Genomic DNA, 25,448 nt, shown 5'->3' with positions numbered 1-25,448 from the left:
AGCAGAAATAAAAAATTCATCAGAAGGGCTCAACAGATTTATGGCAAAAGAAAAACAGTGACTTTTAAGATAAATCAATAAAAACCATCCCCTCTGAAAAACAGTGTAGAAAAAGATGACAAGTAAAATGAACATATAGCCTCAAAGACAGGTGTGGAACAGCATTCAGTTTACCCACATTTTGAGTACCAGGACAGAAGAGAAAGAGCCGAAAAAAAAATTAATAAAATATTAGCCAAAAACTTCCCAAATTTACTTTTGTTTTGAGACGGAGTCTTACTCTGTTGCCCAGGCTGGAGTGCAACATGCGATCTCAGCTCACTGCAACCTCTGACTCATGGGTTCAAGTATTTTCCTGCCTCAGCCTCCCGAGTAGCTGGGATTACATGCACCTGCCATTATGACTAATTTTTGTATTTTTGTAGAGATGGGGTTTCACCATGTTGGCCAGGCTGTCTCAAACTCCTCACGTCAGGTGATCCACCTGCCCGGGCCTCTCAAAGTGCAAAGATTATAGGCATGAGCCATCGTGCTGGGACCCAAATTTAATTTTGTTAAGAAAAATAAATCTACAGATCTAAGAACAATGATAAATTCCAAGTAGGAAAATATAAAGCAACCTACACCTGGATACATCACAGTCAAACTGTTGAAAGCAAACACAAGGAGAAAAATCATGAAAGCAGGAAAAGAATGATGATTCAGCATATGCAGAAATTAGTGGCTAACTTCCAGTTAGAAACAATAGCGGCAAGAAGACAGTGAAATCACATATTCAAAAAGCCCAAAGATAGATCTATCAACCAAGAAGGCAGCAAAACTTTCCTTCAAAAATGAAAAAACATTCCCAGACAACCACAAAATTGAAACAATCTTTTTCAATTTTTCGCTAGCAAATCTGCCTTTAAACATGAAACACTAAAGGAAGTCCAACAAGCTGAAAGGAAAAGATATCAGACTTAACTACACAGAAAGAATTGAAGAGCACCAGAAATGGTAAATCTGTGAGTTAATTTTAAAAAGACTCTATAAACATGTTTTTCTCATTTTTTCCCTCCTTTAAAAGACCTAAGAATGTATAAAGCAGTGATCACAACACTGTACTACTGGGTTTATAACATATATAGATGTATATTATAATAGTGATACAATAAAGAAAAGAAAATGGATCCATACTGGAAGAAAGTTTCTTTATTTTACTGATAATAAGCAGCCTGTTAAAATGCATAATACTGAGAGCAACCACAAAGAAAGTATCTTTAAAAATATACAGTAAAAAACAAATCAATGGAGTAATTAAAATGGCACACTAAAAATTATTTAACACAAAAGGCAATAGAGGAAACACAGAGGAACAAAAAGATAGGAGATACCCATCTAGCTACATAAAGATACATATATATATATATATATGATGATATATAGAAGCCATAGTGAAATGACACTGTATATGTATGTATATGTATACATATATATTTGCTTTATATATGTATCTATCTTTTTATGTATGTATATAAAGATATATATAGTGTGTATATGTGTAGCAGATACCAAAATGGCAAATGTAAATCCAACCGTATCCCTAATTAAAAATGAATGGTGTAAATAGTACAATGGAAAGGCAGAGACTGCCAGAAAGAACAAAAACACAAATTTCGACTATATGCTGTCAACAAAAGATACATCTTACATTCAAAACTGAAAGTAAAAAGATGGGAAAAAAAAGAATATACTATAGAAGCAGTAACCATAAGAGAGATAAAATGGCTATATTAACATCAGACAAAACAAACTTTAAGACTATAGAGACAAAGAAAGACATTTCATAATAATAAACAGTCAAAATATCAGGAAGATATAATACTTTTATATGCACCTATAAAGAGTCCCCAAATAATGAAGTAGTAACTAACATTACCAAAAGGAAAAATTAAAAATTCAACAATTATATTTGGAGATTTCAATGTCCCACTCTAAATAAGTGATAGAATAATTACACAGAAAATCAGAAAGGACAGAGAGGACCTGAACCACACTATCAACCAACTATACCTAAGTTGCATATACAGAAAACACTACCAAACAATACTAGGATACATATTGTTTTAAAACATTCTCTAGGACAGGCCACATACTGGGCCATAAAATACATCTCACTAAATTTAAATAGGTTGAAGTCATAAAAATATGTTGTCTAGGCCAGACAAGGTGCTCATGCCTGTAATCCCAGCACTTTGGGAGCCTGAGGTGGATGGACTGCTTAAGCCCAGAAGTTCAAGACCAGCCTGGGCAACACACAAGACTCTCTCTTATAAAAAAATGCATTTATACGTTCTCTAACCATACCAGAATTGAATTTGATAAACTTGATATCAATTAAGTTAAAAACTGAGAAAGCCACAAAAATTTGGAAATTAAACTTTAAACCTCTAAATAACAAAAATGAAATGTAAAGGGAAATTAGAAAAGATTTTTAACTGAATGAAAATGAAAACAAATATTAAAATTTACAGGATGCAGCTAAAGCAATACTTAAAATGTATAGCTTTAAATATATATTTGAAGAAGAGTCTCATATATATCTTTCTATCAAAAAATGTGAATTGATTCAAATACTCTTTCTTATTCTTCTATAGAGTTTCAAAAATTTTTTTTAGTAATTTGCTCCCAGGCATTTTTTTTTTTAGACCAAGTCTCTCTCTGTCACCCAGGCTGGAGTGCAGTGGCGCAATCTCAGCTCACTGCAACCTCTGCCTCCCAGGTTCAAGCAATTCTCCTGCCTCAGCCTTCAGCCTCCCAAATAGCTGGGACGACAGGCGCATGCCACCACGTCCAGCTAATTCTTTGTATTTTTAGTAGAGATGGGGTTTCACATGTTAGCCAGGATGGTCTCAATCTCCTGACCTCGTGATCCACCTGCCTCAGCCTACCAAAGTGCTGGGATTACAGTCATGAGCACCCTGCCCATTTTATCTTTTTAGTTGTCATCATTAAGATATACCTCTTCTTCCATTATGAGTCCTCATACCTATTACTTATAGTTTAAAAGATAAATTACTTATGTATATTCATTTTCTTCCTAAAGACACCTGGTCAAACTAATTTAAGAAAAAAAAGTTGTATTATGATAAGTAGAGATTTATGTCATTCAGAGATGCTAAAATCTGGAGGGAAAAGTGAGCCCTATAATCAATGATAAAGACCTGTTAAATCTAACACAGAACTGTTCTCCACTGCCTGCCTCAGCCATGAAAGATGAAAAGACTATATTCAACAGCAAAAATGAAAACTTCTGAAGGGCAAAACAATAAAATCAAAAAATGAGCAAAAATAATTTGTCTAACGAAAGAGGCTCACAAAGAAATGGTAAGAGGTGATGAAAATACTTTAGTTAGCCTGATTTGATCATTACACAATGTAAGCATATATCAAAACATGTATCAAAATATATAAAAATAGTGTTTATTTTGAATATGTGCTATTTTTAATCATGTATAAAATTTAAATATACACTATGTTATATTACCATAAATACACACTACGTATATATCAAGGAAAAATAAAAAACATATACTCATAAGTGTATATAATTGTCAATTGGAAAACTTTAAAAAAAAAAATGACAAGAGGCTCCTTTCCTTAATATACAAATATATAAAGAGCTCCATAAAAGGGCAAAGCACATGATCAAATCAGTAACTAAAAACATACATTATGGCCAATAATAATGGTGAAAATCCTCAAACGCACTCATAAAAGAAAAGCGAATCAACAAAAAGCTGAAAAATATTTTTAAAAAGTATGACACTAGCTAGTGCTGTCAAAGAGATACAGAGATGCCCTCTCTCACAGACTACCGATGTTTGGCATTGTTTTTAAGTTAGGCAATTTATCTACCAAATTGTTAAATGTACATACTCTTTAGTTCAACAATTTTTCCCTTCAGAATTTATACTACAGATATATGATGTGTGTGTGTGTGTGTGAATTTTTTTTTCTTTTTGAGACAGTCTCACTCTGTCGCCCAGGCTAGAGTGCAGTGGTGCCATCTTGACTCACTGCAACCTCTGTCTCCTAGGTTCAAGTGATTCTTCTATCTCAACCTCCTGAATAGCTGGGATTACAGGCACCCACCACCAAGCTTGGCTAACTTCCGTATTTTTAGTAGAGGTGGGATTTCACCATGTTGATCAAGCTAGCATCAAACTCCTGACCTTAAGTGATCCACCCACCTCGGCCTCTCAAAGTTCTGGGATTACAAGCGTGAGCCACCATGCCTGGCAATATATAATTTTAAATATGTACAAAGATGTACCCAAGAATATTCACTATATCATTATTTACAACAGCAAAAAAACTAAAAGCCTAAATATCCATAAGTAGACGACTAGTTAAAAAAATTATATGTCCCAATATTAGAATACTACACAGCATAAAGTGATAAGGAATGATTTGCAAAAATGTGGAAGTTTATTTTTTAATACTACTGAATAATATGTATGGGGTGATATCATTTGTGTAAAAAATGTGTAAATATAAGTACACATATAAATGCTTTTCTATGTATAGAAATTGTCTGGAAGGATATACAATGATTACACTGAATGGGGAAGGGTTGAAAAGCCTTTTTTTTTTTTTTATGTTACAACATTATTGCCTAAATGTATTGTAATAAACATGAGTAAAGAAGTGAAAATGTTGAACATGACAATTATCGGAAGATATGGAAAAAACAGGAAAATCCTAAAATATGGCAGCAAAAGTCCAAATAATTTCAATCCACAAGGTTTAAAAGAATTCTCAGGCCAAGCGCAGTGGCTCAAGTCTTTAATCCCAGCACTTTGGGAGTACAAGGCAGATGGATTGGTCGAGCTTAGGAGTTCAAGACCCACCTGGGCAACATGGCAAAACTCTATCTAAACGAAAAAAAAAAACAGAAAAGTTAGCCAGGTGTGGTGGCATGTGCCTGTGGCCCAAGGTATTTGGGAGGCCTGAGGCGTGTAGATTACTTGAGCCCTGTAGGTAGAGGTTGCAGTGAGCCAAGATTATGCCACTGCACTCCAGCCTGGGTGACAGAGCAAAACCCTAGCTCAAACAAAAAAACAAAAAAAGAATTCTCAAAACAAATTTTAAAATGCACAGAGAAACTTTAGAATTTTTATGATCAGGCCAGGTACAGTGGCTCACACCTGTAATCCCAGCACCTTGGGAGGCTGAGGCAGGGAGACTACTTGAGCTCAGGAGTTCAGGACTAGCCTGGGCAACATAACCAAGACCCTCTCCCATTTAAAAATACAACAAATAGAAGAATTTTTATGATCATTAATAATTGACATGAGTATGTGCCACCAATAGATATGTAAACTCCTCGAAAACTGTTACATATTTTCTTTCATGTTGTGTGAAAGATAAAAGCATATGTTTAATATATGCACCATCACAGGCCAACCAGAAAGGAGAGGATCATTCATCTTCCTCCCATCAAGGAAATTAAGCCTAAAAGAAGATAAGCAAGTAACCTTGAGAGAAGATAATGAACTTCATCTTATAAAATTAATAATGTTCTTTTCAATGTACATATGTCCATATCTACATATTATTTAAAATATTTATAATAGTGATATGTTATTTATATGAGTATAAAAGGAAAAGGGATTGGCCAGTAAATGCACACTTATACCCAACAGTTATTGTAAGTATGTGTAGTAACATGGGCATCTACCACATGTAAAAATTAAAGATTGAGTCAAACAATGCCTAATTACCTCCATAAAATACGTCAGGCAAATGGCCATCCCGCCAGATCACTTGCTTGAATTTCCAAGCTGCTGATTCCTCTTGCTATCCTGCGAAAGTACACAAATACACGTTATCCCCCAAAAGAATCAGGATTAAACATTCACTTGAAGTCAGATAAAATTGTTATATTTAAGTGTACTAAATCTAACAAAATTCTTTCCATGGTAGATACTGTTACAGTAAATAAAATTAGTAACAACTAACACTTAGTCTGAGTGCAATGACCCATCAATGTGGAATGATATCACAACAATGACTCATACCCAAACTGGACTTTTTCAAACTTAACTTCTAGTGAAGGATTAAGACTTCTTTGAAGTCAGGACAATAACCTTGACAATCATCTTAAATATCCTCAAATAGAAAGGAAAGCACAAATGTGTTTCATTAAAATCATATTTTGATACTCTCCATCACTCAAACAGCAATGTTTCTTGATAAGCTCTTACAGTAACATTTCCCTCAGCTGAAAAATCTAAAAATATTAAGGATGCAGTTTTTGAAAATATAAACAACAAGCATTTTAAAATTTCAAAGCAAAAGGTATTTAATAATGCTAAATGGTCCATAAATATTTTTGAAACATCATGCTATAATCCACCTTTTAGCCGTGACTAATACAGAAAATTAACACTCTAAGTTGGTATTGCATTTATAACCAACCACAGATCATTTTATTCATGTAACTGGATTTTTTAATTCATTACCTTAAATGAAGATAATGAAGACTGAAAATTGAATTATCAGAAACAAAGAACAAGCCAAAGATTATTTCATTCAGAAACAATAAAGCATTTTATGTAACAGTCCTAATACATGTTTAGGGATCCATAAATATCTTGTATATCAATAAAAGCCATAAACGTAAGAGCAGAATATTTTCTAGAAATTGAAAATCTCTAGAAAATAACCAAGTACATCAATTCAAATTTGTATTTATATATACTTTATCAAGGAACTACAAACAGTACAGCCTTTTTGATAATTTAGCATTTTCCAGTCCTTAGCTAGTCAGTAGCTTTGTTATTGAGCTAGTTTTAAACAAAAAAGTCTATTTTAAAATACTTTATTTCTACTAAGCTCCTAATTGCCTGCCTCAACATTTTGTAGCCAAGCATTCAAAAGCACATATATGTCATTCCTCTCAATTATGCAAAGTTATTTTAAGTACATACCTCTATAGCAATAGTACCAAAAGGATAATAAAAGCTTTATAAAACTATATTACTATGTTAGACACTATTAAAAATGGGTAAAGCAAAATTATGTTATATTAAATTAGGTCTAAAGCTGCCTCCCTAGGTAGCAAACTAAACCTAACTTACTATGTAAATAAACTATCCAATTTAAGAGTAAATTCTTGTTACAAGTAGCTGAGTCTCAGCAAATCACAGTAACTGGGCCTCAGCCAATCAGAGACTGCCATCTGATAAGACTATGTCCATATAAGGCAAATGCCAAGTGGTAACTAATCAAGTTAGTTCTGCTTGTCAGTTGATTTTTCTGTGTATAAATACTGCCTGCCCATGTTGCTGGGTGGAGCTCTTTGAACCTCTTCTGGTTCAGAGTGCTGCCCAATTTATGAATAGTTCTTTGCACAAATAAATGCTGATACATTTAATTTGTCTAAAGTTCTTCTTTCAACTGTATCTGCCTTTCAATGCTGTTCACTATTCTATTAGAATATTATATATTCTGTACATATATTGCTACATGCATTACTATATTAAACTTTTAGAATTGCTAATTACAAGAATAAAACTGACACTGCAAAGCCTATATACAGGGGAAAAAAGTCTTCAAATTATATATTTTAACATTATGAGTCTTTTTAAAAGTTGATGTGACGTATCTACTCCACAATCAGGATATTACTGCATATCTCATCACAAGATAGTAACATCTGCAGACTGGACAAATGTCTTTGAAATCTTAATATTCAGTTGAAAATATTTTCACAAAAAGAATACTCACCTTCTTGCATCACTTTTTATTGAAAACACTAAATTATTGCTGTCATGCATCAAAGAATATAACTTAGATATGTAAAAGGAAAACAAAAATAAAATAGTGAAGCAAGAAGGAAAAAAAACATGCATACACACAAAATAATATAACCTCAAAGTATAAATCTATAAACAGAAATTCTGGAATGTCTTTCCCACACAACCATTCCTCTACCATGTAAACCCACAATTTCCCCCAAGTCACCTGCCACATAATCTGTCTCTGGAACCCTAATTCATTTAGTATCATCAACTGATTTCATTTCTTCTTCAAGCCTCTATCCTTCTTTCTCCTCTTCTACTCCTCTCAAGCAAGAATGGGGAGAAGAGAATCTACGAAGTTGGAAACTAAAACCATGCAAATACAAAAACAGATATAAAATTACTTGGACATGCACCCAGCAGTCAGTTAAGATCTTCCTCTTTCCTTGCCCTACTCCCCCATTTCAGCAGTCAGTGGATATTCCTGCTTAGCAATTTCTTTCAACGTTTTGCTGGCTAAATAGTCTTTGATTATAAATACTTGGGCAGATATAAACAGATTAAGACTAAAAACATACAGATGCTCCTTGACTTACAATGAGGTTATGCCCCAATAAGCCACAAGCTTATGACTATCGCTAAATGCCTATGCCTTCTGCATCATTATAAAGTCAAAAAATCCTAAATCAAACCACTGTAAGTAGAGATTGTATTTTAAGGCAGGAGTTTTATTATATGTGTGCTATCAAGCAAGATGGCATTTGTTTTTTATCAACCAATGACAGAAAATGTTAATAGATATGCAATAATATACATAATATAAACTTTTATATTATACATGATATAAACTTTTATACCTACATAATACTTAAGGAAATTTTCTGCTAATAACAATTTAAATAATTACGACACAGAAATAAAATACACAAATATTTTACAGTGACTGTTAGCTACCACCTTTCCATTACTTAGTTTTGATAGACTGGCAATGTTCCAATATACTTACTAGCAGGTGGTCCAATTTATTAAGCCAACATTTCTGTCATTAATTCAGTCAACTTTTTTTTAATCACATGATACATATTTAAAACACATTAAGATTCTTAAGACACAGTCAAATAACTTGGTCTCTGTCCAAAGGAGTTCATAATTTAGCAAGGATAATAAGCACAGATACAGTAAATATTTGTGATAAATATGGTAATATAAGTGATATAATTAGAAGCATAAGCAATTTAACATAGAAAAGTCAAAGCAGGGAGCAATTAACTCTCCCTTTGCTACTTTTCAAGAAAAGAAAAGGATGAAGGTGATCTCTTAATGTTGATTCCACATGTAAGAATGCAATGAATATATGCTTTGGACTATGCACAGTAGTGTTCCTAAGACACTACAGGTATTAACTCACTTAAAACAACAAATCTGTGAGATTGCTATTTTCTCATCTCATTTTTCAGATGAGAAAACTAAAAGGTTATATAATTTACCAAAGAATTCAAAACTAGTAAGTGGTAGAACCGAACTCCTTATAAGGGTCTACAAGGCCTTACACTACTGTTGTGCTTATCCCCACCCATCGGCAACCACCGCCACCACCCCCTCATCTTTCAGACCTCATTTTCTATAGTCTCCCCCTTGTTCACTCCACTCCAGTTGCAGTGACCTGACCTCCGTATTTTCCCAGAATCTCCAGCATGCAGCAGAATCTACTGCACTGGCTGTTTCTCTGTCTAGAACACTCTTCCTTGAGAGATCCTTGTAACTAAATCCTTTACCTACTTCAAGTCTTGCTCAAGTCTTGTTACTGAGCCCTCTTCCAGCCACACCATTTAAAATTGCAACATCCCACCAGATACACTTACCAATCCCTCTTTTATCCCATTATACATTTTTTGCACAGCACTGCCCTCCTCTTAACATATTATACAACCGACTTATTCATGTTTTTTCCCCAATGATTAGCTCCAAAAGACAAAGAATTTTGTCTGTTTTATTCATTGATATATCGCAAGTGCCTAAAACAGTGCCTTGCACATTAACAGACACAATATTTTTAAATTATTAGTAAAACTGGAATTTCACTCCAGGAAGTCAGGCTCTAGAAGCTTAACCACCATACAACACTCTCTAATTATGGAATCATAGATAACAAAACTCAGGCATGTAGAAAAGTCACCCAAGGTCACATTAACCTAATGAAATGATGAAACTTGGTCTGAAAACCAGCCTAAGTGGGGTATGACAACATTACATTATCCTTAGACTTTCCGGAAAAAGACCTGACTGTCTTAACAATAAAGAGATTCAACCTACTGATAAGTCTACTATAAACTTTATGAAACACTCTATCAAATGCACCATGGTAATTCTTAGCAACATAAAGGTTTGTCCAATCTAACTTAATTTCCATTCTTTTTTAAAAATAATGCTTATAACAAATTTCAGAAATAATCCTCTCAGAAAAGCTACAAAAACGGCATATATATTGCAACATATAGGAAGAGCTTCTTCTGTATTTTCAAATATTTCACATTTCATGTTTTCAAATATTTCACATTTCATGTAGAGTTTCCACTGATACAGTATTTTCAAAGTATATCTTTATGTTGATTGCAGAGTATACTTTTAGCCCACCAAATTATGTTTTAACTGTCATCTTTGCCTAGAAAAGTAAGATTGCTAAAGTTGAAGTTTTATGAATTAACGTAGCAAGATCCAGATAAAAGATGTGTTAGAAGAAACTCCCACAAAAATTCTGTCAAGAATATAAATTTCTAAGGCAATAAATAAAATCTTAATGTTACTCCTAAGTATGATCATCCCAGAAAAGCTATTCATTGATAAAGAACATAGTTTTTGATTAATTGAGGTTATCTTTCTAAAAATTCACTTTTAAAGTTTCACTGAAATGTGTAATGCCTTCACATTTTTAACTATTTATGCTCCCATGAGCAGTACCAAATAAAAAGGCTACCTCTGCCCTTTAAATAAAATCAAAAGCCCAAAGCAATGTAAGGATAAATTACAGCACACATGGCATAAAATCTGAAACTAAAAATGCTTACAGTCCTTTAGCATCTTTTAACTAGAGCACATTAACACATTATATTAGTCACATTATATTTTTAAATTAGTTGTACTTTTATGATTTAATGAGGCTTTCTGAATGATGTTTTAAAAAGAATAAAAATTTGTTCCAGGAAAGAGATGTCTGTGAATTTGGCTTGAATCTCTACAGTGACAATGCAAAGAACAGACATATGTGTTCTTTAAATTTATAATAACTGCTTTGAAAATTCAAGTTATTGAGATTCCCTCTAAGGAGGTATAATCTATATATTTTTAACTAAATAATATCTGAATAGCCGAATAGTATGTTTTTCATAACCATATCTATCCCAAGGAGGAATAATAGCCGAATAAATTCAAACCAACCACCCCAAAAACCACCTTTCTTAAACCATTTTCCATTTCTACTCTCACACACAAAAAAAGCAAGCCAAAAATCTTTAAAACTTTACAATTAGTGTAGTTATCGCATTTAGCTGAGAAAAAAAATCCTACAAAGGAGCACTCAGATACCTAGAAGTTGGCTGAGCAAAGTGAGTAAAATAAAGCCATCAAGTGAAAATTTTCACCTGCCCTTGACCTTTTCAAATCAACTAATCAATAAACATTTGTTGAAGAAGAAACTGTCCATCCACATCAGAAAACACAAAAGCATTTTTTAATAAACTTTATAAACCACTAATGAGATAGAACCTTTAAATCTAAATCACCTGCTTTTAGAAGAAACATTCCAAAACTAACCCTATCACAGTGAGGGTGCTGCACTAACAAGCAACTATGCAATCCTTCCCCAGATAATGTAAATTAGTTTTTAAGGTTAGTAAGCCACCAAACTTAAGGAAAAGCTGTTTAATTTTTACATAAAGGTTTTTTTTTTTTTTTTTTTGAGACAGGGTCTCATTCTATCAGCAGGCTGGAGTGCAGTGGCATCATCTCAGCTCTCTGCAACCTCCACCGGGCTCAAGCGATTGTCCTGCCTCAGCCTCCTGAGTAGCTGGGACTACAGGCATGCGCCACCACACCCAGCTAACTTTTGTAATTTTAACAGAGACGGAGTTTCAACAGGTTGACCAGGATGGTCTCAATCTCTTGGCCTCATGATCCACCCACCTCAGCTTCCCAAAGTGCTGGGATTACAGGCATGAGCCACCGTGCCTGGCATTTTTACATACATTTTTACTGAATAAATATTAATTTTGTAAATAATCATGATACTGTTGCTCAGGCTGGAGTGCAGTGGTGCAATCTTGGCTCACTGCAACCTCAAACTCCTGGGCATAGTACATAACTTCGTACTATGAAGATCAAGATCACCCAGGCAAATTTTGAAACAATCTTCTCAAAGATGATACAACCATATGCTGATAAAGTACTTCAGAGTTTACAAAGAGCTTTCACATGTCATATTTCATTCCTCAACCCCTGAACACTCACACACAACTACCTGGGCAAGTATTATTGTCTGTCTCAGTTCTCTAGATGATAAAACAGGTTCAAGAGGTTAAGTACCCAAGATTACACACCATCTCAGTGGCAAGACAAAGACTTCAACCAAGGCTGGGCACAGCAGTTCATGCCTATAATCCCAACACTCTGGGAGGCTGAGGTGGGAGGATCACTTAAGTCCAGGAATTTTAGACCAGTTTGGGCAACATAGTGAGACTCTACAAAAAATAGCTTCTTTTTTTAAAATTAGCCAGGCATGGCGAATTAATGCTGGCTACCCAGACACTAGTGAGGCTGAGGTGTGAGAAACACTTGAGCCCAGGAGTTTGAGGCTATAGTGAGCTAGGACTGCACCACTGCACTCCAGCCTGAGCAACAGAATGAGACCCTGGTTCCAAAAAAAAAAAAAAAGCCATCCATCAGATCCTTCACCTCTACTCTAACATAATGTCTACTCTAACATAACACCACAGGAAAAATCATTTTCAAATTAAGATATATTTAACATTACTCTCAGCAATCTTCTAGGAGTCAGAAAAAAAGTAAACATCTTCAAAGTTGAGTGTAACACCAATAGATATAAATTTTGAAACAAAAATGCTGTATTTACAATGATAAGTACATATGTATGTAATCAGAAAATTCATCTCTTTTATTACATAAAATTATTGTAACGTAATAATCAAGGGAACTCTAGAAAGAATATAGAAATGACCATAAAAATTAAAGTTTAACACTTCATTTAACTTTGATTTTTAAAGTGTCAATTCTTTGTGAACAAAAACATGTTAAAATACTATTACAAGTAATTATCTGGGCGTGGTGATACACGCCTGTGATCCCAGATACTCCAGAGGCCGAAGCACAAGAATCGCTTCAGCCTGGGAGGCAAAGGCTGCAGTGAGCCAACATCATGCAACTGCACTCCAGACTGGACGACAAAGGGAGACTGTCTCAAAAACAAAAAATACTATCACGAGTCAAAAATAACAAGAAGGAATTGGAATTACTGGTTTTAATAGAAAATATAATTAAATATGGTAATTTAAAAACTTTTAAGTTGGCCACAAAAAGCCATACTCCATTTCCAGTCCATCTTTTGATACTTTTCACCTTATTCAATGCCAGAACCAATCTGATCTACTCTGCCTAGAATACATGCCCAGAAATACAAAATGTATGATTTCTACTCTGAACACAATGTAGAGGTGTGCCTAAACATAAAAAGGAATCATACAGTCCCTGAGCTAAGCGAATAGTTTTTAATCTGATTAGGAAAACTGAGATTTGCCATAAAAATTAATTACAGAATACTAAAAAGTAGCTGCAAAGGAGACCAGTGATTCTTTTGTTTTTGTTGTTCTTAGTGATGGGGTCTCACTACATTTCCCCAGGCTGGTCTCAAACTCCTGACCATAGGTAATCCTCCCACCTCAGCTTCCCAAGTTGCTGAGATTACAGGTGCGAGCCACCATGCCCAGTCAGAAATACTAGCTTCTATTAATGTACAGTGAACATTTTCTTATTCTGGGCCAATTTATTCTCGATTAGAAAACTAGGCAATGTAAAAGCAAAACAATTTATCTTACCTTTTTCTTTTTTTTTCAAAATGGCCAATATATTTATTTGACTCTTTGACCAATAACAAATGTCAGCTATCTTTTTGGTTTTGGTTTTTTTCATACATATATATTTTTATGTAACATAAATAATAAATATATTTATATTTTTATGTAAATAACAAATACTATATATATTTTTAAATTATACTTTTAAGTTCTGGGGTACATGTGCAGATTGTGCAGGTTTGTTACATAGGTAGAGACGTGCCATGGTGGTTTGCTGCATCCATCCCCCTGTCATCTACATTAGGTATTTCTCCTAATGTTATCCCTCCCCAATCCCCCCACCCCCTGCTATCCCTCCCCTAGCTCCCGGACCCTCCCAGAGGCCCTGGTGTGTGAATGTTCCCCGCCCCGTGTCCATGTGTTCTCATTGTTCAACACCCACTATGAGTCAGAACATGCAGTATTTGGTTTTCTGCTCTTGTGTCAGTTTGCTGAGAATAATGGTTTCCAGCTTCATCCATGCCTCTGCAAAGGACATGAACTCATCCTTTTTATGGCTGCATAGTATCCCATGGTGTATATGTGCCACATTTTCTCTATCCAGTCTATCATTGATGGGCATTTGGGTTGGTTCCAAGTCTTTGCTATTGTAAACAGTGCCATAATAAACATACATGTGCATGTGTCTTTATAACAGAATGTTTTATAACCCTTTGGGTATATACCCAGTAATGGGATTGATAGGTCAAATGGTATTTCTATTTCAATCTATTAATTAGAATACATCAGTTGCATAATACAAGATTTTTGGTCTTTTTTTGAAAAATGTTTAAGAGTTCTAAAATGCAGTAACATATATTACAGGAATAGTTTAAACATCTTAAATACAAATAAAATCTATTAAATACATCTTTGAAGAAAATGCTCAGAATTCAAAAACTCACTTTAATTAACTGAATAACAAAATTCTGTTTCTGGGTAGATGCACAGTAAAATAGTATGCATCTATTCCCTAGCAACATCTTCAGCTGGATATGACTAACCTCACAAAAACTTCTTGAGAGTCACACAGCGTGGTTTATAAGTGAAGCACAGATTTTATATCATGCTTAGAAGTATACAAGGCTTTACATTTTAAAATAACTAAAATAATATAATTGGACTGTTTGTAACACAAAGTATAAATGCTTGAGGAGACGGATATCCCATTTTCCACGATGTGATTATTATGCATTGCATGCCTGTATCAAATATCTCATGTACCCAATAAATATATATAACCTTTATGTATCCACAAAAATTAAAAATTAATTTTAAGTTCACAAAGCACATAATTATATATCATTATTTTCAATGCTGAAATAGCCCCCCAGACTGAGATGATACAGGGACTTCAACTTCCAGTTCCGATAAAATGGCCTAGGTCTGTTCTCCTACTGCCGCTGCTCAAGAAGTACAACTGTAAACCATTGACGTAACAAGCAAAGGAAAATCCAAAGGTGGTAAAAAGGCAGTAAACCAATTTGAGATCCCAGGACTGGAGAAACAAAAGAGCAGCAGAGTGTTTCATGTCCTCACACCCAACAGAAGAAGACAAGCCAGACTTGGCACTTCGCAAGCACCAATCTAGCAACAGAAAGCAGCTCAGATAGTCACATTCCTCTCCCAAAACAAATGGCAACAACTCTCTGATGTTGACCCGAAAATATCAGGAGGAGGAGATCAACTGGAGGCCCAAATGACAATAAAGACCACAGGAAGCACTCTTCGTCCCTACTTGGCCTAAGACTGTTTTCCACCTAGAGATGCAGAGGCAAGTAGGTGAAATTCAGGGACCCAGCCATAACAAGTGGCTCCGATTGGGCCAAGAACCTCTTCACTTGCCCAAAGGTACCAGGACAGGGGAGAAAAGAAAGAAGAGACCAGTACGTAGGTCCCACCATAATCCTCTCCCATCTGTAGACAATCAGAAACCCAGCATGAGGAAACCCCTTCCAGTGGGAGCTCCAGTAGGATCAAACAAACCAAGTAGACTGCAAAGTCTCTAAAAATTAAACTGCCACTGGTACCACAGCCCACTCCTAAAATAAAAATTTAAATAGGGCCCAGAGCCTCCTAAGATAACAGATAAAATGTTCATGATATAACAAAAAACACCTAAGATAATCACACCATAAATGAGAAAAGATAATCAACCAAGGTCAAAATAGAGATAAATCCAATATTGGAATTTGACAAGAATTTTAAAGCCAAAGTTTCAACAATATATTAACAAATTCTACCACAACAAGTGAAAAAACCACAAACAGCCATAACAAAAATGTTTCAGCAATTATATATCACCCAGAAACAAGTGAAACAAGTGAAAATCTCAGCAAAGAAACATAAGTTATAAAAAAAAGAAGCATAGTCTTCAGATACCTACTACAGAAAAAGAAAAAAAAAAGGCCAGGTGCAGTGGCTCACACCTGTAATCACAGAACTTTGGGAGGCTGAGGCAGGCAGATCAAGAGGTTAGAAGATTGAGACCATTCTGGCCAATTGGGTGAAACCCCATTTCTACCAAAAATACAAAAATTATCTGGGTGTGGTGGCACGCACCTGTAGTCCTGGCTACTCAGGAGGCTGAGGCAGGAGAATCACTTGAACTCGGGCAGCAGAGGTTGCAGTGAGCCGAGATTGAACCATTGTACTCCAGCTGAGTGACAGTGGGAAACTCCGTCTCAAAAAAAAAAAAAAAAAAAAGCATCAAAGCCAGCTGCAGTAGCTCACACCTGTAATCTCAGCACTTTGGGAAGATGAAGCAGGAGGATCACTTCTGCTCAGGAGGGTGAGACCAGCATGGGCAACACAGTGAGACCCCATCTCCACAAAAAATTTTTACAAATTAACTGGGCATGGTGGCACATGCCTGTAGTCCCAACTACTTGCCAGGGTATGAAGATCACTTGAGCCTGGGAGGTCAAAGCAGCAGTGAGCTGTGATCACACCACTGCACTCCTGCCAACGACAACAACAAAAATTAAATTAAATAAATAAGCAAATAAATAAGAAGAAAAAATTAAGAGAACTAAAAAGTAAAATAAATTTTTAAGAGGGGCTCAATTAAAACATAGAGATGGGCCGGGCATGATGGCTCATGCCTGTAATCCCAGCAGTTTAGAAGGTCAAGGCAGGTAGATCACTTGAGCTCAGGAGTTCAAGACCATCCTGGGCAGCAGAGCAAAATCCCGTCTCTACAAAAAAATATAAAAATTAGACAGGCATGGTGGCTTACACCTGTAGTCCCGGCTACTCAGGATGACTTGAGCCTGGGAGGTAGAGGCTGCAGTGAGCCAAAATTGTGCCACTAACTCCAGCCTGGGTGACCAAGTCACACTCTGTTTCAGAGGGAAAAAAAAAGAAAATGACCGGGAAGAGAATACTTTTTTCAATTTACTTTCCTCTCTTGTTTACCTTCACCCAATGTGAATAAGAGAGGAAAGTAAATTGAAACAAGTAATAGCTTTAGGAAACTATAGGGCCAAAAACCAAAAAAGATCCAACATTCACACCATCAAAGTCCCATAAAGAAGGAAAAAAGGGAGTGGGGCTCAAACATTACTTGAAGAAATGATGACTGAAACATTCTCAAATTTAAGGAACACTAACTTGCAGATCCAAATAGCTAAGCAAATCCAAAAAGAATAAACCTAATGAAATTTACACTAATACAGCATAATTAAACATTCAAAAACCTAAAGACAAAAAATAAAATAAAATAAAAATATCTTGAAAGCAGCATGAGAGAAACAACACATTACCCATAAGGGGATGTCAATTCAAATGACACCAGATTTCTCATCTCAAACCACAGAGGCAAAAAAATAAAAGTGGTACAGTATTTTTCAAATATTGGAAAAAAGACAACTGCCAACTGGGAATTCTATATCCAGTGAAACTGCCCTTCCAAAATAATGAGGAAATAAAAGTATATTCTCAAAAGAAGAAAAGTTTTAAAAAAATGTCTCTAGCACACCAATCCATAAAGAATGGCTAAAGAAAATTTCCTAAACATAAAGAAAATAATTTTTTAAAGGAATGACGAAATATCAAAAAAAGAAACAATAGAAAGAATGGAAACAGAGGTATAAACAAGACTACCTTTTTCTTCATTCGTTTTATAAATAGTATTTCATGCTTTAAACAAAAGTTATAACATTATCTGATACTCAAGACAATTATATTTCAAATTGGAGAAGGCGAAAGGTAAATTAAAGTGAGGTTTCCACACTTCTGTTGAAGTATAAATGTTGATACCACAGACTAAGTCGCGTATGCTTATTACAATAACCAAAACAGCCACTACAAAACCAAGAGATAGATGCAAAACAACACTATAAATAAGCCAAGATGGAATCCTAAATAGAGGTTCTAGTAATCTGCAGGAATAGAAGGAAAAAACAATCATGCACTACCGGAAAAAATTCTTAATTTCTATTAAACCAGAAGTGTAACTATTTCTGTAGAAGATTCATCCTGGCAATGTTAACTTTAGAGCAGGCTAACACTACATGGCTCACATTTTAAATCACGATGGAAAAGCGGATCCATGCTTTTATATGTATGGTTTTTTCTGGTTTGTTTTTTAGTGTGCAATCTTTTCCTATCACTAAAGTGTCAAGGCTCACCTTGGAGTACACTTAAATAAAAACACAAAGTACATACAGAGATTTACAATTTTAAAGACAATAAAAAAAAAAAACAGTCCTATTATGTGGTCTCAACAATAAACTCAAAAGTCCATGACAAATGGGGGCTCTGTTGAGCTGTTTATAAATAGTTTAGATTTGGTACAATTACTGAAAGTTGAGTTCATTTGAAATGTTCAAAAAAAAGTTCCTGTTAATACTCAAATGGTGCTTGATATAGTTTAACATTTCTGTTAAATGTATGCAAGGAATTACTTGTTACCCATGTGCAGCAGCAGCTCCTTACCATGTATCATTAAGGACTTTAATTGGCCATATTCTTCAAATTCTATTCTTTCTTGACCATTCTCAACAATTCTCTTTGTAGTGATCTTTCTGTCATTAGCCATTTTAGTAGAAGCTGATATCAATTTGGAGTTGCCCATCCCACTACCACCAAATGACACGGAAGAGAATGAAGTGAAGCCCCCATGACCTAGTGACCTGAATGAAATAAATCTTGGATCAAAAGAAGAAAATCCACTTCCAAAAAATGGAAATCCACTGAATGTAGAAAAATGACTCTGTCCTGTGGCTTCCTCAGGGACCCCTTTGATTCCAAAAAAAGTCCTCAAGGGGGTCTTCAAAGAAGTCAAATGAAAATGGGTCCCTTCCACCAAAAAATTCCCTGAAGGTATCATACGGGTTATAGAATGTGAAACCAAACTCAAATGGAATGACTTCCACCTCCTCCTCCACCATTTAATCCTTCTTTGCCACATCTGTCATAGATGTACCAACTTTTAGCATCTTACAGCACCTCACATGACTCAGCCACTTAATTTTCTCTCTGCTTCTTCTTTATTCTCAGAATTTAATCTGGGTGCCACATCAGTGCCAGTTTCCAATATTTTTTAACATCCTTGGGTGAAGTATGTCTCTGCACACCTAGAACTTCATAGTAATCCATTATGTTTTACCAGATTATTGGAGGAGGACTGAGGATGCAGGTGGCAGGTGATGGAACACAGGTGGAGGTGAGGCAGTGGCCTGGATGCTCTGGGCTCTGGATCTTCTCTCAGCTCTGGCACAGCTGTGCTGGTGGTAGTAACAACAGCTTGAGTAGATTTTTCTTTTTAATGGCCCAATTATATGTTGCTTGCAAGAAATTCAAATTCAGCAACATAGTTGAAAGCACAATAATGGAAAGATATAACAATAAACTGTTTTAAGCAGAGTGGTTACATTAACAACACAATCAACCAACAGTCTTATTAACTTATATAAAGAATATTCCACTCAATAATAGCAGAATATACATTTTCATTTGGTGAACGTACCCTGGAACATTCACCAAAGCCATAAAATAAACCTCAAAAACCTTAAAAGAACTGAAACAGTAACACTGTATTCTCTGACCATAATCTACTCAAACCAGAAATCAGTAACAGAAAGACAATAGGAAAATCTCTAAACAGATGAATAAACAACACACTTCTAAAGAGTCCATGGATCAAAACGGAAGTCTCGAATAAAATTTTAAAATATACGTAAAAATAAATGAAAATAAAAACATAACACATATCAAAATACATGGGATGTAGCTAACAACAATCAGAAGCACTAAATGCTTACATTAGACATGAGGAAAGATGTCAAACTAGTAACCAAATTACCAAAAGAAACTAAAAAAGAGCAAAATGAAGCCAAAGCAAGAAGGAAGAAAATAATAAAGAGGAGAAATTAATAAAAAAGAGGAAAATAGAGAAAATCAATTAAGCAAAAAGTTTATAAGCCTCTAGTAAAACTAACAACAACAACAAAAGACAAAGAGGAGACAGAAAATTTAACAGAGGACACCAGCACAGATCCTACAGCAATTTTAAAAGAATATAAGGGAATACTACAAACAACTTTATGATCTTAAACTTGACACCGAATTCTCAAAACCACACTAGCAAAACACAACCAAGATGAAGCAGAGAATACAAATAACTCCTATAACCATTAAATAAAACTGACTTCTTAATTTAAAAGTCCCCCCAGCTGCTGCCAAAAACAAAAACAAAAACAAAAACCTGCAGGCTCAGATGGCTTCACTGGTGAATTCTACCAAATGGTTAATGAAAAATTAATATCAACTGTTCACAAACTCTTCCCAAAAATTGGGGAGAATATTCTTCAACTCATTTTATAAGATCAGTATTACTATTACCAACACAAGAAAAAGACATCACAAGAAAAGAAAATGACAAGCCAATAGCTCTTACAAATGTAGTAGCAAAAATCCTCAACAAAATATTAACAAGCCAGATATACCAACACATAGAAAGGATAATGTATGACCATGTAGGATTCATCTCAGAAATGTAAGGTTGGCTTAACATCTGAAAATCAATATAATACACCACATCAAAAGAACAAAGGCCAAAAACCTTTATTTTTGGCAAATCATCTCAGATGAAGAAAAACATCTGATGAAATACAATACCCTTACACAATAAAAACACCCAACAAACTAGGAAAGGAAACTTCTTCAACCTGATAAAGGCCATCTATGAAAAATCCAAAGCTAATATCATATTTAAAAGTAAAATAATAAGTGCTTCCTCCTAAGATTAGAAATAAGACAAGGATGTCTGCTCTTGCTACTCCTTCTATTCAACACTGTAGTAGAGGTACTAGAGCAAGGTAAATGATATGGTTTGGCTCTGTGTTCCCACCCAAATTTGATCTCAAATTATAATCCCCACGTCAAGGGAGGGACGTGTAAACCCCACGTGTCAAGGGAGAGAGATGACTGGATGATAGGGCAGTTGCCCCATGCTGTTCTCGTAATAGTGAATGAGTTCTCAAAGATGTGATGGTTGTATAAGCATCTGGAATTTCCACTACTTGCACTTCTCTCTCCTGCCAACATGTGAAAAAGGTCCTTACTCCCACTTCGCCTTCTGCCATATTTGTAAGTTTCTTGAGGCCTCCCCAGCCATGTGGACTATGAGTCAATTAAACCTCTTTCCTTTATAAATTACCCAGTCTTGGATATTGCTTTATAGCAATGTGAGAATGGACAGTAAATTAAGCAAGAAAGTGAATTAAATGGCATTAATATTGGAAAAAAATAAAACTCTATTTGCAGATGACATGATCATAAATATAGAAAACCCTATGGAATCCACTAAAAGCTACCAGAATAAACAAGTTCGGCAAGGATGCAAAGTACAAGAACAGTTTACAAAAATCAGTTATATTTCTATACACTAGCAATGAACAATTCAAAAATAAAATTAAGAAAATAACATTTATAATAGCAGCAAAAAATAAATAAAGTGCTTGGTAATAAATTTAACAAAACAAGTACAATTGTACACTGAAAACTACAAAACATCCCTGGAAGAAATTAATAAAGACCTAAACAAACATATAGTGTTCATGGATTGAAAAACTTCATATTGTTAAGATGAAAATGCTTCATCAAATCACCTACTGATTCAATGCAATTCATATCAAAACCCCAGAAGCTTTTCTTGCAGAAATGGACAAACTAATACTAAAATTAATATGGAATTGCAAAGGACAGAGAAAATCCAAAACAATCTTGAACGAGAAGAACAAAGTTGGAGGATCCATACATTCTGATTTTAAAACTAACAAAGCTACAGTAATTAAGACACTGTGGTACTAGAATGAAGATAAACATATAGATCAAGGAATAGAATTTACAGTCCAGACATAAATATCTACATTTATGGTCAATCTTTTTTGTTAAATTTTATGTATTCTTTTTTTAGAAGCGGGGTGTCTTATGATGTTGCCCAGGCTGGACTCGAACTCCTGGGCTCAAAGATCCTCCCATCTCAGCCTCGCAAACAGCTGAGACTATAGGAGTGTGCCACTGCACAAGGCTAAGTCAACCAACTTTTTGATGCCAGGACAATTCAATAGAGAATGAAGTCTTTTCAACAAACCAGTGCTAGAACCAAAGAACATCTACATGCAAAAGAATGAAATTGGATACCTTCATCATTCCATATACAAACATTAAATGGATTAAAATCCTGGTCCAGTGGCTCATACCTGTAATCCCAGCAAATGCAGGTGAATCGTTTGAGCCCAGGAGTTTGAGACCAGCCTGGGAAACATGGAAAGACCTTGTTTCTACCAAAAAAAAAAAAAAAAAAAAATTAGCTGGGCGTGGTGGTATGTGCCACAGTCCCAGCTACTCGGGAGGCTGCAGCTGGAGGACTGCTTGAGCCTGGGAGATCAAGGTTGCAGCGGGCTGTGATAGCACCAGTGCACTCCAGCCCAGGCAAAAAAGCAAGACCCCATTCTCAATTTAAAAAAAAAAAAAAAAAAAAGAGCTATACAACAGCAACAGCATCAAAAAGAATACTTAAGAATACACTTCACTAAGGAGGCAAAAGACTTGTACACTGAAAACTACAAAGCACTGTTAAAAAAAATTAAAGACACAAATAAATGGAAAGACATCCATGTTCATGGATTAGAAGATGTAATATTAAAATATTCACACTACCCACAGTGATGTACAGATTCAATACAATCTCAATGAAAATCCCAATGGCATTTTTTACAGGAGCACAAAAACAATCCTAAAACCCAAACAGAACTAAAAAAGCCCCAAATGTAGCCAAAACAATCTCGAGAAAGAACAACAAAGCTAAAGACCTCAAACTTCCTCATTTCAAAACATATCAAAACAGTATGGTACTGGCATAAAAACAGACATACAGACCAATAGGACAGAACAGAAAGCCCAGAAATAAACCCAAGCATATAAAGGCAATTGATCGTCAAGAAAGGTGCCAAGAATTCACAATGGGAAAAGAACAGTCTCTTCAATAAATGGTACTGGGAAATCTGGGCAGCTATATAAAAAGAATTCAAATTTGACCCTCATTTTACGCCATACATAGAAGTCAACTCAAAATAGATGAGAAACTTTAGTAAGACCTGAAACTGTAAAACTCCAAGAAGAGAACATGAGAGAAAAGCTTCAAACATAGACATGATTTCTACAATTTGACACCAAAAGCACAGGCAACAAGCACAAAAACAGACAAGTGAGACTACATCAAGCTAAAAAACTTCTGCAGAGCAAAGAAAACAATCAACAGAGGAAACAGGCAACTTACAGAATAAAGTATCTGCAAACTATACATCTGCTAAGGGGCTAAAATCCACAATATATGACTCCTATAACGCAATAGCAAAAATAAATAAATAAATAACCTGCTTTTAAATGGGCAAAGGACCTAAGAAGACATTTATTCAAAGACAACATACAAAAGGCCAAAAGGTATATAAGCAGATGCTTACCATTAGTAATCATCAGGAATATGCAAATCAAAATCACAATGGGATACCTTCTCATATCAGTAAGAATGGCTATTTAAGGGAACACTTAAATATTGTTGGTGGAAATGTAAATTAGTTCAGCCACTATGGAAAACAGTTTGGAGATTTCTCAAAAAACTTAAAACAGGCCCGATGTGGTGGTTGACAGCTGTAATCCCAGAACTTTTGGAGGCTGAGGTGGGAGGATCACTTGAGTCCAGGAGTTTGAGGCTGCAGTGAGCTATGTATTATCTCACCACTGCACTACAGCTCAGGTGACAGAGTCACATCCAGTCTCAAAAAACAAACAAACTTAAAACAGAGGTAGTATTCAACCCCATAATCCCATTACTGGGTATATATCCAAAAGAAATAAATCAGTGTACAAAAAAGATACATGCACTTGTATGAACGACCATTATCCAAAAACAAGAATAACAAGTGTTGACAAGGATGGAGATGCTGTAAACCCTACATACTGTTCATAGGAATGCAAAATGCTGCAGACACTATTTTAAAAAAAATTTTGGAGACTCCTCACAAAACTAAAAATGTAACTACTGTATGTTCCAGAAATCCCACTTCGGCATCTTTATCCAAAATAACTAATAATAGGTTTTTGTTTGTTTGTTTGTTTTGAGACAGTCTTACTCTGTCACCCAGGCTACAGTGGAACGGCATAATCTTGGCTCACTGCAACCTTCGTCCTTGCAGGTTCAAGTGATTCTCCCACCTCAGCCTCCCAAGTAGCGGGGACTACATAGACCTGGGTAATTTTTTTTATATTTTTAGTAGAGACCGTGTTTCACCATGTTAGCTAGGCTGGTCTCAAATGCCTGACCTCAAATGATCCATTCGCCTTGGCCTCCCAAAGTGCTGGGATTACAGGTGTGAGCCACCACCATGAATTTTTGAGGAAATATTTGCACTCATGTTCACTACAGCAGCGGTTACAACCTTTTTGGCAGCAGGAACTGGTTTCATGGAAGACAATTTTTCAATGAGTGATGGGATGGTTTCAAGATGAAACTGTCCCACCTTAGATCATCAGGCATTAGATTTTCATAAAGGGCATGTAAACTAGATCCCTCACATGCACAGTTAACAACAGGGTTCATGCTCCTAAGAAAATCTAACGCCACTGCTGATTTGACAGGAGGCAGAGCTCAGGCAATAATGCTTGTTCACCTGCCACTCACTTGCTGCTGTGCAGCACAATTTGTAACAGGCCTTGGACTGACAGTGGTCCATGGCCCAGATGTTAGGGACCCCTGCATTACAGCATTACATACAATAGCCAAGATGTGGAAACAACCTAAATGTCAATCAACAGATGAATGGATAAAGAAAATATAACCTCTCTCTCTTTACACAAACACACACACACACACACACACACAGGGACGTTATTCACCCTAAAAGAAGGAAATTCTATAATGTTGACAACATGGATGAACCTTAAGAACATTATAAGTGAAATAATACAGTCACAAGAGGCCAAATACTATATGATTCCACTTTTATGAGGGATTTAAGATAAAGCAGTCAAT

General features: G+C 35.4%; 1 protein-coding gene and 1 pseudogene across 7 annotated transcripts in view; both read right to left on the bottom strand.

Annotated features, from left to right (window-relative positions):
* Positions 1–25,448, bottom strand: part of ZNF148 (zinc finger protein 148) — a 152,710-nt gene that overhangs the window by 99,688 nt on the left and 27,574 nt on the right. For 3 of the 7 annotated variants that reach the window (XM_078351895.1, XM_078351896.1, XM_002758720.6), the window contains one exon: positions 5,766–5,846. The exons of 1 other annotated variant lie outside the window; for it this stretch is intronic. The gene's annotated coding sequence lies outside the window, so the exon portion shown is untranslated. Of the gene's footprint in view, positions 1–5,765; positions 5,847–8,010; positions 8,154–16,471; positions 16,871–25,448 lie in introns of all 7 variants that reach the window. 3 more of the 7 variants (XM_054246020.2, XM_035273959.3, XM_035273963.3) reach the window with 3 other exon arrangements.
* LOC144579597 (dnaJ homolog subfamily B member 6 pseudogene) lies at positions 18,680–19,683 on the bottom strand (annotated as a pseudogene).

The sequence above is a fragment of the Callithrix jacchus genome, chromosome 15, assembly GCF_049354715.1.
Source record: "Callithrix jacchus isolate 240 chromosome 15, calJac240_pri, whole genome shotgun sequence".
Taxonomy (NCBI): Eukaryota; Metazoa; Chordata; class Mammalia; order Primates; family Cebidae; genus Callithrix; species Callithrix jacchus.
The sequence above is the reverse complement of the archived record's forward strand: the minus strand, read 5'-3'. Positions and strand labels throughout refer to the sequence as shown.